The sequence below is a fragment of the Coenobita brevimanus genome, chromosome 54, assembly GCF_032717465.1.
Source record: "Coenobita brevimanus isolate Jiangsu-jjx chromosome 54, ASM3271746v2, whole genome shotgun sequence".
Taxonomy (NCBI): domain Eukaryota; kingdom Metazoa; phylum Arthropoda; class Malacostraca; order Decapoda; family Coenobitidae; genus Coenobita; species Coenobita brevimanus.
The window spans coordinates 11,859,569-11,881,118 of NC_137007.1; the positions used below are offsets into that span (position 1 = coordinate 11,859,569).

General features: G+C 47.1%; 1 protein-coding gene across 1 annotated transcript in view; it reads right to left on the reverse strand.

Moving 5' to 3' along the window:
- LOC145400931 (uncharacterized) overlaps positions 1-12,217 on the reverse strand; it is a 59,263-nt gene extending 47,046 nt beyond the window's left edge. The window contains exon 1 of the mRNA XM_080273296.1: positions 12,131-12,217. The gene's annotated coding sequence lies outside the window, so the exon portion shown is untranslated. The remainder of the gene's footprint in view (positions 1-12,130) is intronic.
- Positions 12,218-21,550: the final 9,333 nt, after the last annotated feature.

Here is a 21,550-nt window from a genome sequence, read left to right on the forward strand (position 1 = left end):
AATTTTCGTATATTGGGGCTTCGTTTATCAAGGACTCCCAGTACCTCATCAAACAATAATTTTTATGACATCAGTCTTTTTCTGCTGTTATCAAGTTCAGTTGAGCAATACTGTAACTACTATAAATATTATCTTTTGCAACACTGGCCCCAAGAGAACATTATGAATATAAATCTTATTAAACTACACTACAGTAGGAATAAACTATACTGTACTAATTATAAAGTGCACCAGCTATTATTATTATTCCTCTTTCTTCTAACTATGGGTGACTTTCCACTCCCTCTTGTCTTTCTTTCCTTCATTCTTTCCTCTTCCTTCTGCCTATATGGGTAACTCTACACTGAATGACAATCCAAATGGTTTCCTGTACACCAGGAAACCATTTATTACGCTGGACGGTAACCATATAACTAGATTACAACACCTGATGGTTTAGTGGGTAATTGTAATTAAAATGCTCCAATCAGATTGAGCCTGTATAGGTTTATATCCATGGGGTGGTTGGGGTTTATTGCTCATGTAATGGCACTCAAGGATGAGTGAGGCTGGTCACTCTCATCTCACATGTTAGAACCAACTTGCCTAGCCCTGGGTTCCTATGCTCCTAATGGGGTGACATAGGATTGGATGTTGGATGGATGGATGTACTGTATTATTATTATTATTATCATTATTATTATTATTATTATCATTATTATTATTATTTTTATTATTAATTATTATTATTATTATTATTTGTGGCCAGTGGGGGCGTTCACCATCCACTCACTAGATGTAGTGCTGCTCTCGGGTGTATGCCCTTTCCTCTCCTCCATGCTTCTTTCCTTCCATTCTCTTCTGTCTTTCTCTCCTTCATTCTTGCCTCATCCTTCTGTCTACAGGTGACTTAACACACCCTCTTCTGTCTTTCTTTCCTTCATTTTTTCCTCTCCTTTCTGCCTGTGGGTGACTCTACACTGAGTGACAAGCCAAATGGTTTCCTGTACACCAGGGAACCATTTACTAAGCTGGGTGGTAACCATATAACCACATTTTGGCCCCTGGTGGTTTAGCAGGTAATTACTGCGCTCGAATCGGATTGAGCTGGTGAAGGTTTATATCAACGGGGTGGTTAGGGTTTACTGCTCACGTAATGCCATTCAGGGATGAGTGAGGCTGCTCACTCTCATCTTAAATGTCAGAACCAACTTGCCTAGCCCCGGGCTCCTACACTCCTCATGGGGCAATGTAGGATCGGATGATGATGATGAGGGTGCAAAAGTGGATGTATGTGGAATGACTGAAACAAAATGGAGAGGAGAAAGTGTGAGAGAATGGGAGTATGGATGGGGAATATGTGCAGGAGTAGGTGAGAATGAGAGGGCAAAGGAAGGAGTATGTATAGTTGTGAGTAAAAGATGGAAGAAGAGCATAAGACAGTATGGATCAGTTGGGTCAAGGATTGTGTGGGTAAAGTTGAAAGATGGAATACAAATGTGGGCGATTGTGTGTGTGTGTATGCGCCAACGCAAGATCGTGCTAGCCGAGTGAGAGAAGAGTTCTGGACAAATGTGGAAGTGTGCATGGAAACGTATGGAAGAAATGAGAGTGTTTTTGATCGGTGATATGAATGGTAAAGTAGGGAATGTGAAGGTGGATGGAATAGTTGGTGAATGCGGTGTGCCTAATGCGATAAATGAGAATGGCAGTGTGTTAGTGGACATTTGTGCTGGGAAGGGGTTGGTGATAGCCAATACCCTCTTCAGGCATAAAATGATTCACAGGTATACATGGCGAGTGATGAGAAGGGTGGGTGGTGAACTGAATGAAAGGAAGGCAATGATTGATTATGTGTGTGTGGATGAAAGGATGCGAAGATGTGTAATGGATGCAAGAGCTTATAGAGGCTGGGGGAGTGGACTTTCTGACCACTACTTGGTGGTGGCCAGAATTAGGATACAGGTAAGATGGAGGAATAGAAGAAGGGAAAGACGAGAGGAAGGAGTAGTTGCAATGAGAGTGGAAAGGTTACAAGAGGATGAGAAAAAGGCAGAGTATGAGAAGTGGAGGAACGATTGGGCAAATATGAATTGGAGCAGATGGGGGACGTCGAAGGTGTGTGCAGGATATTTACAGAAGAAATATGTACAGCATGTGATGTGGTGTGTGGGAGGAAGAGAAGACGGAGGGGGGTGCAAGGAACGGCATGGTGGACTGAAGAGGTGAGACAGGCTGTGGCACAAAAGAAGAAAGCATACAATGAATGGATGAGAAATAAGGGCGTGGAAGAAGTTGAGAGGCGGAAGAGAGAGTTATATGTAGAAAGAAAGAGGTGAAAAGATTAGTAAGAAAGAGTAGGAAGAGAGTGGATGAGGAATTTGGAAGGAATTTGAGTGTAAAGTGGAGGGACTGTAAGAAGATGTTCTGGAAAGAGGTGAAGAGAGTAAGACAGGGTGGAAGTGGTTAGCAGAGGAGTGAAAGATAAAAACTGTAGATTACTAGCGGAGAAGGGAGAAAAAGTGAGCAGATGGAGAGAACACTTTAAGGAATTGTTGAACATACAGGATGGAAGTAATGCGAGTATAAGTGGCTGGGGAATGGCTGGGAGAAGGAGGGAGGTGAGAAGACAGGAAGAAATCAGTAGGAGAGAAGTTGTGGAAGCAATGAAGAAAGTTAAATTGGGGAAAGCCCCAGGAATTGATGGAGTGTGTGGTGAAATGCTGAAGCATGGGGGAGAGATAGTAGTAGAATGGATGTGGAAGATGTGCAAATTGGCCTGGGAGGAAGGTAGAGTCCCGGAGGATTGGAAGTCAGGTATAATTATTCCCTTGTACAAAGGAAAAGGGGAAAAAGAAGTGTGTTGTAATCAGAGGGGCATTTGTCTTCTTAGTATAATAGGAAAAGTGTATGGTAGGATGCTTACTGACAGAGTTAGAGAAAGAACAGAGGAACTAGTTGGAGAAGAACAGGGAGGCTTTAGGAAGGGAAGAGGTTGTGTAGATCAGATATTCATTCTTAGATCTTTAGTGGAAAAGTTTCAAGAGAAGGGAAAGAAGTTGTATGTGGTTTTCATGGATTTGGAGAAAGCATATGACAGGGTGGATAGACAAGGATTGTGGAAAGCATTAAGAATATATGAAGTAGATGGAAAGTTGTTGAATGCTGTGAAGAGTATGTATGATGGTGCTAAGGCTGCAGTGCATGTGGATGGTGAACTAAGTGAATTTTTCTCTTTGGAGGTTGGGTTGAAACAGGGATGTGTCATGTCTCCATGGTTGTTCAATCTGTTCATGGATGGGGTAATAAAAGAGGTACAAGGTAGGGTAGTGGATGTTGGAGTGGCCTGGTGAGAGAGGATAGTGTTTGGAAACTCCCTGTACTGTTGTTTGCAGATGATACTGTGTTGTTGAGTGAAGACGAAGGGAAGCTGCAAGACTTGGTGGATGAGTTTGGGAGAGTGTGCAAGAAATGGAATCTAAAGGTGAATGTAGGGAAGAGTAAAGTGATGGTCTTTGAGAGAGGTGAAGTCAGTGAATGTACAGCGAGGTTGGATGGTGAGGAATTGGAAAATGTGAGTACGTTTAAATACCTGGGTAGTGTGATGAGTAAGGATGGAGGTTTCGAGGGTGAAGTGCTTGAAAGGGTACAGCAGGGAAGAAAGGTTGCTAGTTCTTTGAAAGCAGTGATAAGAAACAGGGAAGTGAGCATGGAAGTGAAAAAGTTACTACATGACAGTATTGTGATACCAACTCTAACATATGGAAGTGAAGCTTGGACATTGTTGGAAGGACACAAGTCAAGAGTGAGAGCAGTGGAAATGAGTTATGGCACACCTAATGTCTGACTTGGCTCGTATCTCTGACTGGGGTAAAAATAATATGGTTGTTTTTAATGAATCTAAGACTTAGTTCTTACACCTATCAACCCAACAAAATCTTCCACAGGTATACCCACTAATGTTTAATAATATTCAGCTTAATCCTGCATCATCCTTGAACATGCTTGGGGTTTCATTTACTCGGGACTTATCTTGGAAAGATCATATTACATCTCTTGTAAAATCTGCTTCCAAGAGATTGGGTGTGCTAAGCCGACTCCGCTCTTTCTTTACCCCTGCACAATTGTTGACTCTATACAGGGGTTTTATCCGCCCCTGTGTGGAGTACAACTCTCATGTGTGGGGAGGCTCCCCACATACAGCTCTTCTCAATAGGGTGGAGTCAATGGCTTTTCGTCTGATTAACTCTCCTCCTCTTACTGACTCCCTTCAACCTCTGTCTCTTCGCCGCACTGTTGCATCTTTATCTCTTTTCTATCGCTACTTTAATGGTCACTGCTCCTCTGAACTGTCTGCTTGCATTCCTCCACCTCTACAACGGGCGAGTAGCATCTGTTTGACAGCAAACTCTCATCCCTTTTCTGTCCAACTCTCTAATGCAAGAGTTAACCGTTACGCCCAGTCTTTCATTTATGCAACAGTTCAACTCTGGAACTGTCTCCCTCTGTCTGTATTTCCTGCTGCCTATGATCTCCAGTCTTTCAAACGCAGTGTGTCCAGGCATCTCAAAATGATCGGATCTTGAATTTGGCTCTCTATTGTATTCTGTTTTTCTCTTGGAGGGAAGTGTACTGTGGGCTCATGGCCTTTGGTTCCTTCTTCCTCGCAAAAAAAAAAAAAAAAAAAAAAAAAAAAAAAAAAAATTAAGAGGAGCCTGTGGAGTCACATGGAGAGACAGGCTGATGAATGAGGATATAAAGGAGCGTTGCGGTGTGGATGTGGATGTGATAGGAGGTGTTATGAGGAACACACTGAGGTGGTTTGGCCATGTGGAGAGGATGGAGGGTGAAAGACTGACGAAGAGAGTGTATGTGAGTGAGGTGGAGGGGGGAAGAGGGAGGGGGAGGCCGAGGATAAGATGGAGGGATGGGGTGGAGAGGTATGTGAGAAAGGGGGGTGTGAGTTGGCAGCAGGGCAGTAAAATGGCGGGGGACAGGACGACGTGGAGGCGATTTGTTTGTGGCCACCCCAAACGGGATTGAGGCGTTTGGCAATAGATAGATAGATATTCACTGTATATAATATTTACTGTGTTTCTAAACATATACATCACTGAACTTAATAAAATACTGTACATACAGTAACTGTATACAATGCAGCATAAGTACAGTACTTACAAGAAGGAGAGTCAAAGACTAGAAAACCGGTACCTGTGCCATATGTTATAAACTAGTGTTATCTAATCAATCCTGATATGAATCATCCACCTAAACGTTGTGACAAAGAACACCACTACACAGCATACATATACTGTACAGACAAACAACCCAATTTTTATTTAAAAGGAAAAAAAATGTACATACCCTAGTTATATAGAGCCAATTAAACTTAACTGTTTAGCCTATTTCTTTCTCCTTTATAGCAGTGGCTTATTTAATGCCCTGGACACTTTATGGTTCAATATCACATTACATGCCGCGCTTGTTATAATGATGGGATGCGTTTGGGAAAACCCATCATTGAGTCAGGGTATTGAAAAAACATAGACAGTATAGTGATGTACTGTAAAGCCTTGGGATCCCCCCACAACCAATTCTAAAACCCACCCAGTGGGTCCAAAAACAAGTTTCTAGTTCACCTGAACTCCCAAATAGCTTTAAAACAAGCTAAACTAAGCCTAAAAACAGTTTATAACTCACCTAAACCTGAAAATAACATCTGGAATCACCAAAAATAAGTCTGGAAAAAATCAAACTTTGTAAAATGTACCCCAAAAAGAGTGTTCACCACACCTATGACTAAAACACATTAATATAAGTCTAAAAAGTTTATAAATCAACGTAAACACAATATTCAAGTCTAAAGTATCATAAAAATCAGTTAGAAAAGAAACCATTGGAAAAAAAAAATTGGATAACCAGGGACTGGCCACTGACAGGCAGGGAAGGGTGTTAAATTTTTTACATCTCTGTGGCAGGATATCGTATAGCGGCTGATCATATAAACTACATCAATATCACTCAAAGGGTTATATGTTATGAAGGTGCAAGGTCATCAGGATTACTGACAGTTCAGAAATAAACACAGACTTTGAAGGGTAGGTTGCCACTCCACCTAAAATCAGGGTGAAAAAATTGCTCCAAATCAAAATGCCAGGATCAGATTTGAAACTAACGTAAACTCTCAATTATCTGTTGTAATTCAGCTAAGCCCTACGCCGGTTAAAGCAAACGCCAGATACTGCATATCCAGCACAACATTCTGCTTTGAGCCAGATAGTGATTTTATCCATCTCAACCCTCTATCCCAGTAACTTTACCATGAGTAAAAGATGTAAACTATGCATACAAACACAACACAGGAATGATACAGTAGAGTAATACAGTACTGTACACAGCATACTAATGTACGAGGTCTATCTATCTATCCATTGCCTGACACCATAATCCCACAAGGGGTGGCCATTTGTCTTTCGAGTTAGCGGCTTTACGAGGAAGGCAATTAATCCTCCATCAACCCACTTGTTAAACACGCAGGGAAAAGTAAATTGGTTATATGGTTACCACCCAATGTTGTAAATGGTTTCCTGGCTTACAGGAAACCATTAAGCATGTCACTCAATGTAAAACCACCTGAAATGGAAAGAACAGTAATAAAAAGTGATATGAAAGATGAAGGAAACAGGAAAAGAGGAGGACAGACACAGAAAAAGAATGATAAAGGTTAAAGAAAAATCACGTGAGTGGATGATGGTCGCCACTACCTACCACTATTGTACGAGGTGCTATTCAATATTTTCCGGGCTAATGCTATATAAAACTGAAAACTCACCATAGCTCTTATTGGCCGCCATCACCCTCAAAGTACAGTGGTTCCCTTGTGCATTAATACACCAGTCCCAGCGCTTCCTCCATTGCTGGAATGCTCCTTTTTGAGGAGTGTTGAGCACCACCTGCTAATCCTTCTGGACATCCTCAATGGTATCAAACCAATGCCCTTTCAACTTGATTTTCATTTTTGGGAACAGAAAGAAATCACAGGGGGCCAAATCCAGTGCGTAAAAAGGGTGAGGGATAATAGCCATGTTGTTCTTGGCCAAAAACTGCTGGATGTTTAGCGCACTGTGACCCGGGGAGTTGTCATGGTGAAGCAGCCAGTTGTTGTCTCACCAAAGGTTAGGGTGTTGCCTTCTCACATCTTCACGCACATCCTCAAATCTTCTCATTCTAAAATCTCACATCCTCACAAACGAGCTTCCGAATTTTTGCAACATTTTGAGGAGTTGTGCTGGTTGAGGGCCTCCCTGTGTGGTCATCATCGTCAACTGAGGTTTGATGGGCCCTGAATCAGGCATGCCACTGAAACACCTGTGTCCAACCAAGAGAATGCTCACCAATCACATGTAGAATCTTTACCTGGGTCTCTGTTGCATTTTCCCCAAGATCTGCACAAAATCTGAAGCTAATTTGCTCTTCCTTTTTTACATCCACCTAGTAAATTGCCTGACAACACATGTACGAGCAAATATAGGAACATCACTAATTTCCACATCCGCCTAGCTCTGCACTGTGTGGTACACTGACTCAAAATGCATGTTTGTACTACCGTAGCACCTAGAGGCACGTCGTGCTACTATAACCAGTTTAGGCGTCATGATCTCAGTCTTGTATATACTCGCAAAGTGTTGGCATAAATGGAGAGAAACAGCACTGGGGGGTTCACACTCGTGACCAGTACAGTACACAACGCATGTATAGCCCGGGACATGAGCAATGATGGGTCATTAGCTTTGAAATACAATACAGTACAGTAGTTTGAACATGGGATGCCAAGGAGTTGGTCAAAGCACCAGGGTTTTGCAACCCCATTGTCAGAAGAGTGGAAGCGCACAGGCACGTCTTGACTCTATGACATCCATGCCCACGGGTGAGAATGAGAGCATGGGGGTATTCTTGGCGTGCCAGATAAGTCATGCCCATGACAGATTCCAATTGGCTGGCGCGTAGCGGGAATTTTCATTGGTTCCTGAGCTTCGGGATTTCCCTTAGTGCCAGTTGGCTACTGCTTACATGCTGGTTGAGACCCCCTCAACGTTGGATATTGCACTGGACCACCAGTTACGTCTTGTTTCAGTGCTAGATGTTGTATAAAAAATCACTGGGTTGCTTTAATAGAGCCAAGATAGCTGCACTGAATACTGTGACGACGGATAATTCAGAGTTTACTGTATTAGCAAAAACAGTCACCATGTAAAATAGGCAAATGTAATTGCAACTATGATGCAGCAAACCTTATACAAATCTCTGGGCCTGTGACTTAATAAAATCATTGACTGATTTCATACAAAACACAAGACAGACGTACACATGATGTCTCCACACGAAGCATTCCAACCATCCTTTGAAAGGAGACAAATTCATATGGCACTGATTAGGCTTGGCAATTAAACTGCCTGGTTATAAAAACATCACTGAACTACCTTTCCTATCCCCAAAAAGAAGAAAGGTGGACAGCAGGAGAAGGACAACTTAAGCCTGCAATCCACCAGGTTTACATTTCTGATATACTGTATATGCCTGAGGCAAAACATCAATAATACAGTATTTGTAAAGCTTTATTGGACTCATTTAGTTAGGACACCTTAACCCAAGAGACCATCATGCATCTGTTGATTATATAGGTAATGGGTATCATTCTGCCTAGTAAATGGCCTTCCAGGTTACTGGAAAACACATGGCCTATCACTCTGTAAAGTCACTTAGAGGTAACACTACATCTCATTAGAGGCTGGTGGGTGCATTTTATTAACCCCTAAAAGACGGGGATCGGAATGTTCTGACATAGGCTCAGGACAGGCATAATTGTCGGGTGCTTTGTGGTGGGGGATTTGTGGGGGGGTAGGTGTGGGGGTGTGTGGGGGTTGTAGGGTGGTGCAAGGATGGGGACTAGGTGCTTGGGGGAGGTGGGGGTGATGGCTGAGGGTGGTAAGTGGTGGGTGGGGAGGGGATTGGGGGAAAATGGTGGGGATGGCAGTCAGGGTTGGAGTGGTGGGGTTGTTTGGGGGGTGTGGGGGTTTGGGGGTGGGGGGTGGAGGAAAGTAGGAGGTGGATGGTGGTGGGGGTAGGGGGTGGGCAGTAGGGAGTGGGGGACAGGTGAGTGGTGGGAGATGGTGGTAGGTGGTGGGGGGATGGTGGGGTGGAATGGGGGATGGTGGGGGGAATGGGGGGTGGTGGGGGAGTTGTTGGGGGATTGGAGGTTGTTGGGGATGGGGGTGGGGATGGGAAGGGTAAGGGTTGTGGGAGGGTGGGAGTTTGGGGTGGTAGGGGCGGTGGCGGTATTGGGGAGTTGGGGGTGGGGTGGTGGGGAGAGGGGTGGGGTGGTGGGGAGAGGGGTGGGGTGTGGTGGTAGGGGGGTGGGGTGCGTGACTGTATGTGCGGACACCCGTCTTTCTGGCAGTAGTACCCTTGGACAGCATATGCAGACACCTGTCTTTCTGGCAGTAGTACCCTTGGACAGCATATGCAGACACCTGTCTTTCTGGCAGTAGTACCCTTGGACAGCATATGCAGACACCTGTCTTTCAGGGGTTAAACCCAATGCACTGAAATGCGCATAACATTTAACACATGCTTTTCCCTTATGCATGTGCAACAATGTGTTTCACCTTCAAACACTCCCACGAAGTGAATGCTCTGGGAAGCATAAAAATTCTAATTTTTCTTTAAAATGACAAAATCTGCAAATAAAGTTGCCATACTGTACTTTGAGTGAATCCATGATGAGACATCCCACAGAATGAAGCTATAATGCTTAAAAAAGGTCATGTGATGAGTTATGGAACAATAATACAAACTTAGCAACTTCATTCTTCACTATGTAATGAAAACTGTGTGCAAAGACACTGTTACATTTCTCAAAAGCAGGGTTGGTGATATTTCTTTTTTTAAAAAAACAAAAAAAACAATTATTTTTATTTATTCAATTATTTGATTTTTTTTTTTACTTATTTGATTTTTGTTTTGTGGTAGGTGGTGGCGACCATCATCCACTCACTTGATGTAGTGCTGCCTACTTCCTTAGCTTTTATCATTCTTTTTCTATGCCTGCCCTCCTCTCTTCCTATTTCTCCTATCTTTCCTGTCACTTCTTATTCCTTTTCTTTCCTTTACAGGTGGCTTTACATTGAGTGACAAGCCAAATGGTTTCCTGTAAGCCAAGGAACCATTTACAACGCTGGGTGGTAACCATATAACCAAACCATACGTGCTCCCTACATGTCAAGAAGTGGGTTGGTGGAGGGTTGGTGCCCCTCCCTGTAAAACTACTAACTCAGTGTCAAATGGCCACCCTTTACAGGATTATGGTGTCGGGCAATAGATAGATAGATAGATAGATTTTTGTTTATTATATAGCCAATATTTCAAAAGCAGTACAGTATACTGAATACTGTTAACTTCATGTCCTGTCTATCCACTGATGGTTCAGACTGAAAGCCACTGTCCAGAATCCAGATACATACCAGCATCTGTTCAAGTCCTGTCTGTACGCTACTGGTAAGGCTGAGCTGCCAGTGGTAATCATGACAGCATACTCCAAAGCTGATTATATTACCACACAGAAAAATCTTAAGCTGATATTATTAGGACATGGCCTTAAGTGACCAAGCCAAGCCTATCTTGTTTTTTTATTTATGGCTCATTATTTCACATGTACAAATAATTTCAATACTAAGTTACACAAATGTAAAAATATTTTTTCTGTCATACAATGTAGCAATTTCTAATGGCACCATTCTCCAAAATCTGCTAACTTAATGGTTAAGCATTTGAATAAATGAATGCCAACACAAAGTTATACACAACTTTTATAAACCTTCAAATTATATTTTTGTTAACTTTTATTTAAAAAAAAAAAAAAAAATCATGATTTTTTTAGCAAAAAATATCAATGCCCTAATCACATGATAAAATAAATTTGATTTCATCAATGCAAACCCTACTCAAAAGTACTGCAATTATTTTTCAAACTTAATTATAGTTTTAAATCTCTTTCTCAATTATCATACTGAATTAATATTTCTGATGTAATAATAATGAACACACTCAAGGGGGGCTTACTAGGACCCATGGTGAGTCCCTCTTCACTTCCTCATTTGCCAGTCTGTCTCTCCATGTGACTCCACAGGCTCTCTCAAATAACTCATTTCCACTGCTCTCACTCTTGACTTATGTCCCTTCAACAACGTTCAACCTTCACTTCCATACGTTAGAGTTGGTATCACAATACTGTCATGCAGTAACCTTTTCACTTCCCAGTTTCTTATCACTGCTTTCAAGGAACCAGCAACCTTTCTTCCTTGCTGTACCCTTTCAAGAGCTTCACCCTCTAAACTTCCATCCTTACTCATCACACTACTCAAGTACTTAAATGCATTCACATTTTTTTACTTAAAAAAAAAAAAAAAATCACAGCCTTCCATTCTTGCAATATAATATTTTTGGTAAATTTGCATTTTTGGACAGTCTGAGTTATTCTGATTTTACTTCTAACTTAACCCAACTAAGTTAACCTACTTAAACTAAAGTAACCGATCAAACCTAACTACCCTAACAGATATCTTACTTAATTGGCCAACGTGAAGGTTGTGACTGAAACTGCAATAATACTGTATATTTTTCCTTTACGTACCAATGTAAAACAAAGTTGCATTAATGTATTCCAAATGTCAGAATTTAACTATGTGCAAACCAATTGCAACAATGGCTTATTTGAACATGAAAAAAGTTATCATTCCTAATTTTGGTATCGTATCAGTTATTACTCCATAATAAAGGTGTCAAAAATCAATCACACAAATGGTGTCTGGAACATGGACTTGTCAACTTCCAATGCTGCAGCTGTGAACTGGAGTCCTCCTACCGGTAGTCTCACCCTGTCATCAATTTTTAAAATGTACATTTAGAGCCTATATATGGTTTGCCTGGCTCACTATTTTACAGTGACCGGCGACCTTGTCATTATACATTCCAAAGCATTATTTAGTGAGTCACAGCATAACACTTACACCTGCGTTGAAGATCGTGTTCTATCTTTTATCACGGACAGTGGCTGTTCCAGTTTTGATTACGGACAGTGGCTACTGCATCTTACCTTCAAACACGTCCCCAGAGTGACTTCTAACGCTTCAACAGAGAGGAGGGAAATGTCAAGCTTCCGTCATTCTCCGACCTGGAGGAATAATTATTCGACCTCGGGCCCTCAGCACGCGCCCAGCGTTTTGTTTACTGTAACTCCACAGCTCCGCCCACCGATGTTGCAAATGGTTTTACCCATTCTCACCACCAAATTCTGAAAAATTATACTCAGGTCTCAAGTACAAAAAAGGTAGGTGAAAATGTACTTAATCAGTCACAAAGATTTCATCTTATACATCCTGATAGTTACCGTACTCTAATTGCATGCCATGCTGCAAGAAGCCAGTTTGAGAAATATGGTGAAACTAGTGACGAAATAAATAGACTGTGGTGTAATAGGCCATACACAAGAGAAACGAGTTCGATAGTACACATCGAGCATTTGCATGCACCCTCCCTCCATCCCCTTTTTCAGCATTATCGTGACCTATTTGAGTGGATTTCATGCGGGATGGGGATGCTTGGAAGTCAGTCATGTAGCGATTTCGGAATATTGATGAGGCTCCTTTTTTTCTCCGCATTAGCGGATTTTATGCTGACTGTGCCTGTTCAGTTATTTTCTCTTTATCCATAGTTGTTTAATTATTCGTGTTCTAATTATTATTTTTTCCGCATATTGATTTTTGAATGCCAGTAGATTGGCCATAAAATCTTGGGTGTCTTATATGTAGGGCTGTTGTAAAAAAGTGTGTTTGTTCCGTATGTGGCCGTAACTGCTGCAAAATAGTAGAAAGTGGTCGAGAGTTCATTTCCATGTCCACACACAAGGCAGGCTGTTTCGTCCTTGAGTCCCTTTCTCCAGTTTAGGTCACTTTCGGCCAGGTACTGTTATGTTCACCGTATTCCTTTACTACTCTTATACTGTCCTTTACTCCTGTATGTAATACATCTTACGAATGCCTCTATATTTTATAACATAGAGTAAAATGCAGCATAGCGCCCCCTGGAACACCCAGCCACCCCCCACAAGGAATACAGCATAGTGCCCCCATGAACTCCCGGACACCCCCACGAGGAGCCCACGGAGGAGTAGCAGCAGCGCGCCTCGACTCGGTGTGACAACGGCCCAAGTCAGCCCGGGCCGCGCTCCCCTATGACCCGGAGCCCGCACGCCGTCGCCATAGCAGGAATACTGCACTACCTTCCGGGCGAGCCTTCACCAACCAGCTAAGGGGTGGTGCTGCCCATCTAGCTCCTGCCAGCACCCCAAAGGAGACGGCCGGTAGCCTCTCTGAAGGTGTCTTCCTCTTTGAGACGGCCAGTAGACGCTCGCCCTCGCTAAGGAAAAGGCCTGTAGCCGTCCTGAGGGTAATCAGGAGACGGCCGGTAGCCGCTCCTGCCTTCGTCAGGAGATGACCTGTGGTTGCTCTGAAGGCGTCCTTCCGGGGACGGCCAGTAGCCACTTCAAACCCCTCCTGAAGGAGACGGCCTGTAGTCGCTCCTACCTTCGTCAGACGGCCTGTAGCCACACCAAAGGCATTCTCCCTGAGACGGCCGGTAGCCGCTCACCCCTTGCTAAGGAGACGGCCGGTAGCCGCTCACCCCTTGCTAAGGAGACGGCCGGTAGCCGCTCTGAGGGTAACTAGGAGACGGCCGGTAGCCACTCCCTCCTTCGTCAGACGGCCAGTAGCCGTTCTGAAGGTGTTCCTCCTGAGTCGGCCTGTAGCCGCTCTACACCCCTCTTGCAGGAGGTGGCCTGTAACCACTCCTGCCTTTGTCAGACGGCCAGTAGCCGCTCTGAAGGTGTCCCTGGGTTTGCTGGCAGTCACTTACCCTTTCAGGCCACAGCCAGTAGCCGGGCCTTGGCAGCTTGTAGCTGCGCCCCCAGGAAGCCACTGCCAGTAGCCGGGCCCTACGGCAGGAAGTGGCCGACAGCCGCCCCACTGCCTAATTTTGATGCCTGTTCCCCGACCCCCAACGCAGAGGGCGTAGAGGAGTATTGGAGAGGCCCTGTAGTCTCCCCCGGCCTCTGCTCCCTATGACTGGCTCTGGAGGAGACCCACCTGACGGACCCTGATGCAGACCGGTGCCGCAGCCCCTTCCTATCGGTGCCACCCAGCCCTGGGGACCGCAGTCCTCGGGAACCCCAGACCATCCCCAGAACGCCCGGGCAGGAACTTCCTACACCTCGACGGCAGAGGACCTCATCCTCCATCAGGAGCCTGAACAACTGGTTCAGGCACTTGTTCGGCCCCAGCCCTGAGGGCCGCACTCCCGTCCCCAGCCCTGAGAGCACGGGACCCTTCGCCACCCACACCTCTGGATGAAAGCAGACGCCCCTGCGCGTGATCCCGTGCCCCCTGAGCATGGAGTCTCCTGGTGGTGCCCAGCCCCGTCAGTAGCGGAGCTGCGTTGCCCCGCAGCCGCACCCCTGGTGCCAGATTCAACCATAGTGACTGTGACTGTGCAATGATAGTGGTCGACAGTGACAAGGCGGAATAGTGAATTGACAGTGATAGTACCAATGTATTGGAAAGAATATAGACACAGTGAACCGCCATACAGTAATAAGATAAACACCAAAGCAGTGGAGTAAGTAATGATAATTGATCAAAAGCAACATAAAAGTAGAAAATAACAAAGTGAACACGCTACCATACCATCAGACCCTACCTCATAATATCATAATCATAATTAGACCCCAGAGCCTTACACCCCTCCCCTTGTGAGAAATAGCTCTAGCATCTCCACTCGCTTAGAGACCCTGGACAATACCAATTTAGACTATTCCGCCTCAAGTGTTGTTTTCACTGTATTCCCAAACAGTATCCTGCGAGATACTACTAACCCTATCTAGCTATAAAAGTTTATAATCGCCCAGTATATCGTGTGTGTAACATCTGCTGATTCCCCTGTCCGACTAAGTAATACACGCGTAAGGTTGTTGCCTGGAGTTTTTGTGTCCTGCCTCTCTCTTATTTGTCTAAGCCCCAGTCTTGAAAGAGAGCCCCGCTATATGTTAGGGGTTTAAGTAACGGGAAGCCGAGCCTAAAACACCTAGCATTACATTGAGTAAAACTTATTTTTATCAGAAGGTATGTGGCTACACCCAAAAACCACGGTGTAGCCAAACCCACGAATGTCCAATCACTAACTGTATGTAACTGTAATGCTGTGTTTTTAAGGCGACTTCTCGTCGTAAAAACACTAGCTACTGAAGCGGGGTCCTCTTTCTAGACCGGAAGTAAAGCACTAACAAGGAACAGGACATAAAAACCAGGCAGTATACCTTAACACATCTATTACCTAGATCCTACTCGTAACAATACACATAGAATGATATTTAAGATACAGGGACACAGAGATACAGAGTTAACACTTGGCTCCACAGAGTAATCATACACACTACAATAATCACACAGGGAGATTGTGAGTTTCCTATAATAGGGTTTACATGTCACTTGGAGGCAGTATATAAATGGGATTGTTCACTTTAGGAATAAACAAGGTTGGGAGTCTGGTTTGGGAATATTACTATAAAAGAGGTAGGGTGCGGACAGCGACACTCGACTCTGTCACCTTGTCACGGAGACACGTACACTTAGCTTTTGACTCGCCCGCGCCCTTACCTCGATGTTCATAGAAAACTCTCTGATTCTTTTATATGGGGAGGGACTAGGATAATTCACAAAGTTCACTTTCTGCCCTGTTAGCATTGAGTTCTGATGGGCCACTATTGACTACGGTTTCTTGCGGAGTCACTGTCACTATTTTCCCTGTTTCCTGTGTAATAGTCACTTTAAGTTGTACTCGTAGGTGGGGTGCAGGGAGGCTCTCCCGTCTGGGGGCCTCGACCTGGGGGAGCAGCCCTTGTACTAGGGACGCGCCGGTGGGGTGCAGGGAGGCCCTTTGGTCTGGGGGCCTCGACCTGATAGGTGGCCCTCGGGACTGGGGCCAAACAGCCGGAGTATTCGGGCCTGCTTCTTCCGACTCCGGGGAGTGAGGGAGCCCGAATCACCTTCGTCGGGAGTTGGAGAGTCTAGCCTGGGCGTCCTGGGACTGCGGGCACCAAGGGGGAGAGGCGCCGTCAGGGCTGGACTGCGGCAGAGTCTCCTATGGGGCTCGGACAGGAACAAGGAACTCCCGGGTGTGGGCGGTAAGCCCGATATCGGGCCTTGCCACCACTCTAGTGTCTCCTCCAGGGCTATATTCCCGGGTGGTGACGAAGGGCTCCCGGAAGGGAAAGAGGCTGGAGGAGGACTCACGTTGCCTGTGTCCTCTCGGGTGTGTCTGGAGGCCAGAGCCTGGGGTCGCTTTCCCCTGTCACACACTCTGGCTGTAGCCGTGAACTTGCCCGGTGTATGGGGGACACCTATAGGGTGAACAGGGTCGCCCTTTCGCCGCAGCTTGGGACTGCCGGCGTGGTGTTGCTCCCGTAGTAGGAGAGAAGCCGGAGTGAGGGGCACAGAGGCCACACTCTCTCCAATACGGATTGAGTCTACCTTTAGGGGATTCTCTACCCTGGTACATGCCCCGGCCGGAGCCGAGTGTCTACCCGTACGAAAAACAACTGCCGGACAAACAGGGTCGCCCTCACGCTGCGGCTTGGGACCGTTCACGGGGTGTTGCTTCCATAATAGGGAAGTGCTACATGTACGGTAGCAGGGGCTCTTTACCCTGATCCGTACTCTGGCCGTAGCCGGGAGCCGATCGGCCCCAACAGGAACATCTGCCGGGCAAACGGGGTCGCCCTCACGCTGCGGCTTAGGACCGTCCATGGGATGTTGCTCCTGAAGGGGAGAACAGCAAGAGAGTGATGCACTGGGGCAACTCTCTCTCCCTAGTGTGTTAAGGCCGGAGCCTGGGGTCGCTTTCCCCTTCGCACTTTCTATTAGGCCGTAGCCTGGGGTCGCTTTCCCCTTTTTACTTTTTATTAGGCCGTAGCCTTGGGCCTCTTGCCCTTGGGCCTCTTGCCCTTGGGCCTCCTGCCCTAGAGGGTGTAACAAAGCCGTCAATACGGTGTTACCTGGGACTGAATTTGGTTCAGTCCCACCCCTATTCTGTCGATCACTGCTCCGCCCGCACAGTAGTTCACTTCCCCTGATCACCTGGGGTTGGGGCACTTGCAGGGAATAGGGACCTAGGACCGTGATGCCCTGATGACCCTCTTGACCGAGGTCACTAAACTCACCGGTGTGTCCTCCTGGGGTGGTGGTGGGGTGGCGGCTCGGTGGTGGTGTGGGGGGTGGTGAGGTGGGAGGTCCGGCGGCGGGCACGGCGGGCATTTTACCACCCTCCGCGTTGTTGAAGTCACGACCCCGTGACTGGAGGTGGTAGGTGGTGGAGGTGGATGTCTGGTGGGCCGGGGTAAGGTGTTGGGTGAGGCTGACCCAGTGGGTGGTGAATGCGTTGGGCTCCTGATGGGGGTTGAGTGTGAGGTGGAGGGAGGACAGATGGTTGGTCCGTTGTAGGAGGTGGAGCAGGTGGTAGGTGCCCCTGATTCTGGATGGTGGGCGGTTGTAGGGTTTCCAATGGACTTTCGTCACCTTCATCTCGGGGAATGGTGCCTGGTGGAGAGATGAAATTTGAATGCTGGAGAGTGACGGGAGGTTGGTGGTTTTATTGGGACTAATTCGGTGAGAGGAGCGTCGTCCTTTGGGGAATTGGGAATTGGGAAAATTCCATCGTGCTTGGTGGAGGGGGAGGGTTATGGGGGAGGTGTTTGGGGGGGTATGTGGAGGGGGTGGGTGTTGGGATATGTGTGCGATGGGTGGAGGTGTTGGGGTGTACCTCGCGGGTGGGCGTGAGAGGCGTCCTGATCTGGTGGTGGTAGTAGTGATGGTGGGTGTGGGTGGCGATGGTGGTTGTGTGCGTGGCGGTGGTGAGGGTGTGCGGGGGCTAGGGGGGGGGGATGGCTGGGGGCGCGGTGTGGCGCGTATAATGAGAGTGGTCATGAGGGAGGGTGGTGGTGGGTGTGGAGGTGGTGGGGTGGTGAGTGGTGCGGTTTTCGGGGGGGGTGGGCGGTGGTGGTGGTGTGGCGGCATGGGCGGAGTGGGTTGGGAGGTGGTGGGTGGATGGGTGTTAGGTGGGTGAGTTGCAGGTTGTGAAGTGGTGGTGGTTTTGGCCTGTGGTGGTGGTGTGTCGGGGGGTGGGCTGGTTGTTGGTGAGTTTGAGGAAGGGTGTGAGAAGGAGTAGGAGTAGGAGTCTGGGGGGTGATTCTGAGAGGTCGGGGTGGACAGGTGTGCGGGCAGGGGTGCAGATAGGCCTAGCGTGGGGGTGGTCAGTGTCGGGTTGGTGTAAGGGCTGCACATGGCGATTCCTGTATGTGCGGTGCTGTCCCTGTTGATCTATAATGACTTGGTATGGGTTGGGTACTCGCACAATTTTGTAAGGTCCGTTGAATCGGGGGGAGGTTTTGGGTGAGGTAGGTAGGTTTGTGACGACTACGGACTGACCAGGTTTGTATGGGTTGGAGTGGGTTATGTCGGGTGCTAGGTCTTGTTGTGAATGCAGATGGTGGAGGCGGCGTTTGAGGTGGTGGAGAAGGTCGGTAGTGGAGGGTGGGGTGGGTGGCTGTAGGTGGTGGCAGAGTGGTAGGAGTAGGGGCGATTCCCCGAAAACTCTTTCATGTGGAGTTATTCCGTCTTCTCGTGGGCATGTATTTAAGCCCCATTGGATGATCTTGACGTGGACAGGCCAGTCTTCGTTTCCTGTTTGCATAATGCGTGTGCGGACCTGGTTCATAAGGAAGCGATGGCTTCTCTCGCAGATGCTGTTACCCTAGGGCCAGTAGGGGGATGAGTGGGAGATGTGGTATCCGAATATGTTTGCTAGTTCTTCCCAGACTTTTCCCGTAAATTCTGGAGCATTATCTGAGTGCAGTGCTTGTGGAACACCAAAATAAGGGAATACATGTCGGGTGAGGGCATCGGCAACTGATACTGCACTGTGATCTTTGGCGGGGCATGCGATGATAAACTTTGAATATACATTCACAAAGGTGATTATGTACTTGTAGCCTGCTTTGGGTGTGAGGGCCGATGACGTCTAAGGAGAGTAGTTGCCATGGTTTTTGTGCTGTTAATTTTCCTGTAGGGCCTGGTGTTCGGGTGATGTCCTTTCCTAAAGCACAGGCTCGACATGATTGTATGATTTTCTTGGCGATGGTGGATGGATTAGGGGTCCAGTACATGTCGGTAAAGACTTGTAGCAGTTTCTTTGTTCCCAGGTGGATGCCGTTATGGGCATGGAGGTGGAGCATGGTGTCGTGGGCAGTGGTGGGGCTTAGGACGATGCGTCCGTTTGGGTCGAACAGGTGTTCGCCGTGTGGGTGGAGTTTAGCGAATGTGTTCGGTGGGATCCAGGTAGGGCATTGTTTGTTGTGCCACATTTGGACCAGGTCTGGCTCTGTCGTGATGGCGTTGATTGGAAGACGGGACATGGCATCGGTGTTTGTGTGGAGTTTGCCTGGTTGGTATGCGATTTCAAAATCATACTCTTCGAGTGTCTCTCGTCACCATATCTGTTGCGCATTGGTGATGTTTGATTGCCGTAGCCATTGCAGGGATTGGTGATCTGTAATGACTATCACATGGGTGCCTGAGATGTAGGAACGGAAGTATTCTAGGGACCAGTTGATCCCCAGGCACTCGCGTTTGGTGGCCATGTAGTTCTGTTCTGCAGGATTCAGGGTGCGGCTGGCACAAGCGATGATGTGCTCCCGCCCATCTTGCACTTGTGCAAGGACAGCCCCTATGGCGATGAGCGATACGTCAGTATACAGGCGGAATGGGAGGTTGTAGTCTGGGAAAGCGACTACTGGGGCAGAGGTTAATTTGGACTTGAGGGTGGTAAATGCAGTTTTCCTTGGTTTGGTCCACACGAACGGCTCGCCCTTTTTTGTTAGGTCGTGTAGGGGTTTGGCGATATCAGCAAATCCTTTGACGAACCGCCTATAGTATGATGTTAAGCCTAGGAAGGCTCTGGTTTCATGTACGTCACGAGGTAGGGGGATGTCGGCGATGGCACGTAGTTTATCTGGGTCTGTTGAGATGCCTTTGGTGTTAATTAGGTGTCCCAGGAAAGAAACAGATCTCTCGGCCAAGATGCACTTTGTTGGTTTTAATTTTAGCCCTGCTTGGCGTATGCAGTGGAACACTTGTTTGAGGCGGTGGAGGTGGTCGGCCCATGTACGACTGAAGACGATGACGTCGTCGAGATACGCCAAACAAGTCTCCCAGGTTAGTCCACTGAGAACTGACTCCATCAGACGGGAGAATGTGGCAAGGGCGTTGCAGAGTCCGAAAGGAAGAACGTTGAATTCATAATACTTCCCGTTTGATGTTGAGAAGGCGGTTTTGTGTTTGTCGTCGTGGTGTACAGGGACTTGCCAATACCCCGATTGTAGGTCTAGGGTGGAGAATCACGTCGAGCCATGTAAGGAGTCCAGTGAGTCGTCGATTCGGGGTAGGGGCGTTGCATCTTTGACTGTGACGTTGTTGACTCGGCAGTAGTCTACGCAAAAGCGCATTGTCCCATCTTTTTTTCGTACGAGTACCACTGGTGAGGACCATGGGCTAGTGGAGTTGGAGATCACGCCGTCATCTAGCATATCCTGGACCTGCCGGTCTTCTTCTGTCCGTTGCTTTGGATTCTTTCGTCGTGATGGTTGGCGAATTGGAGGTCCAGTCATGTGTATCTCATGGCTGAGATAGGTGGTATGGCCAAGGTCGGTTGGGCCGGAGGAGAATAGGTCCTGAAAGTCCAGGAGGCTGGACTTTCAGGACCTGAAAGTTGGAGGCTGTTGGTTTGGGCAGGGGATAGGTGTGATGGTAGGTCGGGGAGAGTGGGATGGTCTGGGGGTGGTGCTTGGCATGGTTCGGCTTCTTCTGTATCGCCGATGATGAGTCCTCTTGGTAAGGTTAGTGGGGTTGTGGCGAGGTTGGCGATACGGATTTCGTGGGCATGTGGGGGTAGGAAGGTGGGGCTTACTAAACAGGAGGAGAGTGGTCCGGTGGGGATGGATGGTGAGAAGAGGACGGAGGTATGTGAAGGTTTGTTCAGCTTTACCCAAGCTTCGTGGTGGGGTGGAATGGTGATTGAGGAGGCGATAGTGGCAGGAAAAGATGGGGAGGGGTCTAGATGATATGTGGTGGGGGGTGGTGATGGGGGTGGATGGGGTGAGGCAGTGTGAGAGGTTGGGTTGGGGTCAGGTGTATGAGTGATTTGGGACAGGTGAGTGTTTGATGGTAGTGTGTGTTTGTGTGGTGTGTGAGGGGTGGTATTCCTGATTTTTCTTTGATGTGTTTTTTTTTTCTTTCTTTCTTGTTGATTGATGCTTGGTTGGGACGGGCTGGACTGAAGTGGAGGCGGCGCTGATGACAGTCAATGGTGGCGTGGAGTTTCTGGAGCAGGTCCAGCCCGAGATATCCATCAT